This window comes from Priapulus caudatus, unplaced genomic scaffold (genome assembly GCF_000485595.1).
Source record: "Priapulus caudatus unplaced genomic scaffold, Priapulus_caudatus-5.0.1 Scaffold3271, whole genome shotgun sequence".
NCBI classification, from domain to species: Eukaryota; Metazoa; Priapulida; class Priapulimorpha; order Priapulimorphida; family Priapulidae; genus Priapulus; species Priapulus caudatus.
This window is the reverse complement of record NW_014580332.1, coordinates 23,007-26,711: the sequence shown is the minus strand read 5'-3', so window position 1 is coordinate 26,711 and position 3,705 is coordinate 23,007.

The window sequence follows — 3,705 nt, the reverse complement described above, 5'->3', positions numbered from 1 at the left end:
GGCTGAGCAAGGCAAGCCTCCTCAAGGGCAAGGGGCGAAATGTCTTCATCCAAAGGATCCCGACTCATCCCATCCGACGCTGCCATTTCAGTTTCAATCGAGGCTGCAGTTTCCAGTCAAGCTAAGCTTTGCATGTCCATCAACAAGGCCCCCAGGCCAGTCCCTCAAGCTTGGTTTGCGACTGCAACACTCAGTGAGCCTAGATGTGTCTCCGCATGGCCAGCTCTATGTGGGGTGCTCCGGATGGGTAACGCCAGACAACCTACTACATCCTTTTTCAAGCATGGCAAGACCAAGAAATGTTGCTGTACAAGTAACATTGCAGAACTGACGGCAGAAGTGAAATTGTTAGCCACAGATTTAATAATAATCCGAATAAAGTATCAGTTACAGGCCTGTCATAAGCTAATTAGTAGGCTCTTTAATTCCAGGCATCGCGGGTAGCCGCAGCTAGTCCGCTTTATAAAGCAACTGGCTTTTAGGTATTTTCTTTTGAATTTTCTATGTAACACGGCCCGTAATATGTGAAAAGGTGTCGTGCATTTTGGCACGACAAAATTCACAGCAGTTTTGTCTATGGAAGCTATTGGCAAAATAACAATCAGAATATTAAAATTTTTTAGGGCACAATTTATTGGTCTACCCTCAGCCTGGTATACCAGCCTGGATCAGAGTAGCGTTTACACCCCCCATATCGTGAGTTTGGTTAATGTTGGGGTACACACATAAAAATTTACAGAGGTCTTCTTGAGGGTGTTGTCAACTAATTTCTAGCAAGAAAGGGGCCATTTGTTGTCGCAAAGGCGCGACAATACGTCATTTCACTCAGCGACCTCACTTTTTTTGACGATTTGACGATTTGAGTTACCATTCATGTCCTGCGGTCGTCACATTTCTCCTCGACTTTGCCCGGGCCACTTACGCAGTGATATAACTTCGTCTCCGCTGTCAATAACCTGAACCAACGTTGCCCTTGGGCATTTTTCGCAAACGCACTATGCACATGAATCAGAGGTTTGACACTAACGCTGGTCCGTTAGTCCGAGACTAGTAAAAAATAAGAAGGACTAGTAAATGCCCCATAACCGTTAGTCCTGCGGACTAGTTATTTTTTCCGTCCTTCATCGTCCCAATTTACCATCCTCCCATCGATTTTAGTCCCAGGCGGCAGTGTCTCTCAACCAAAATCCAAAGAGCTATGTATAACTCATTGCCATCAACAAGTTTTCCCTGTTAGACGTGCTAGTACAAATAGACGCTAGCACGCTCTGCACGCTAGACCCTATGACAGTACAAACATTGTTAAACAATGGGGCCACGAACCAGTCTACCAATCGATTGCTTGACAGTAGACGAGTATTTGGACGGAGCTCGTCCTCCACCTCCCAAACGTAAGTCGCAGGAGGAGAAATTAGATGGCCAGCGTGTATATGATAAGACCAAAAGGATGCGTACGTTCCAGCCAGCGTGGAAATCGGCATATTCGTGGCTAGAGTATGACCCGGCTAAGGGTATATGATCTGTGGTGCAGGCTGTATGTCTGGTAGTTTTTTCACCGGCACTACAAACTATAGTTTGGAAACTGTTAAAGTGCAAGATGCTTCTGAGGGGCACATAAAGATAGCAAAAAGAAATGCAAGGACCATGCCTGTTCACGAAACAGTGGGGGCAAAAACACTAACTTTAATGAACAAGGCCATAATAGCAAAACTGAATGTCCTAATTAAAAATGCACATGCTATTTGAAAAACGGCAGGCCCTACACCGATTACGTCAAGCTGTGCCAGCTTGACAAGACCAAGGGGTTAGATGTAGGCAGCACTTACCTCGCCGACAAGACCTGTCGGAGGTTCATTACGGCGATAGCCAATACAAGGCACCGGGAACAACATTTGTTTTCTTATGATCCATATTAAAGTTACGTATATTTTATACAATTGAATGTCTTTACAAAACCTTTCTGGTGGAGAACCCTTGTACCCTGGGGAAGACCCCCTGTACCCCCTAGCAGAAGGGGGGGCCCCCCACCCTCTTACCCCCGGCAAATCACAATGCTCATCACTTTGTGCCTAGTAAGAGTCCTTCGGCAGGACTATTAGAATCTTGGAAGGACTAACTAGTGCATTTTGTCTTTTACTAGTCCTGTGGACTAATGAACTAAAATGGTTAGTATCTAACCCTGCAGTGATCGCTACTGCCCTCTAGCGTCTATGGCGACTATTTCGCACCCACACCTGGTTCGCCTTTCCTTAATCACATCGCTCAGAGTAGGGGTTTACACCCCCATATCGTGCCTTGCTTTTCTGTACTTCTGCTCTTTCAAAGTTCTATACATATTACGTCTGACTTGTAGTATCGATTGCTTCATAGCTCTGTCGAAAGCCATGCACCGGTGTCTATCGTACGTTTGTTGTGCGTCACCTAAACACATGCACTTCGCCATGTTGCACTCTGGCATAAAGACACAATGTTACCGATAGTCCTTTATCTAGTTCGATATGTAGTACCATTCCTACATATGTTGCTTTATTATGTGTATTTCTATTATATTCTTTTCTAATGAGGTTAGCCAATCAGTTCACCGCAAGATGGCGTGCGTGTCAGGACCGGTATACATTACTTCCGTGAATAGGCTTTTATAGTTGCTTTTGCGATGCCTGATTACTGTGTTGTACCTTGTTAGCTCATGTACAGCATAAAGGAGGTAATAGCTTTCCAAGTGATCAAGAATTGAGATTGAAATGGTGTGTGGGCGATCAAAAGAGGTGATGAAAGTGCACTACGCGCACACAGTATACGTGGCGCACGCACGCACGTGTACGTGCACACGCACCCACGCACGCACGCACGTGTACGTGCACATGCGCGCACGTTTACGTACGTACGCATGCACGCACGTTACGTGCACACGCCACGCACTGTACGTGCATACGCACGCACAGCACGTCACGTGTACATGGCCACGCACGCACGCGTACGTGTACGTGCACACGGCACAGTCGGCCCACGCACGGCACGCACGCACGCACGTACACACATGTACGTGCCCACGCACGCACGCACGCACTCCTGCACGTGTACGTGCACACGCTCGCAGCGGCACGTGTACGTGTGCATGGCGCAAGCGTACATGTACGTGTACGTGCTACTTTAGAGAGCAGGTAGGTTAATTAATTTACCTTTCTATCAGATCAGTATTCCTCCCAGATGTCTTTGCACCTCTTCTTTGCAACTCTGATTTCAATTAATTTACCCTTTGTAACTAAACGTCATTGTTTAGCAGAGATACCGGACAGTGCACGCGCGTCATCTATCCAGCGATTAGTAAATGGCTAACCCCATTATCTTCTCTTATATTATATGTCTTTATATGTGTTATATATGTCTAATGAATGCGTGAACAGCGCTGATAGAACAAACAACACGACAGTAATGATGTTTCGAGTTAAGCCCTATGTCCTTTTATGCTTCACACAAATCATCAACACAACAAATCATTCTAGCACTGCTCCGTTCGCCTCAGATACCCGAGCGTTGTAGGATGAATCTTCTGGTCAGAGTAGCGACCGAATGTATTCCTGCGGCTCTGTCGGCGTAGGGCGCGCAGGTCGATACGGCAGATCCATTGGCGCCGCTTTCGTGAAGATACCCCGGCGCGATCGTAAATCCTTACGTGGTTGGTCTCCATGTCCGTCAAGATTGGGC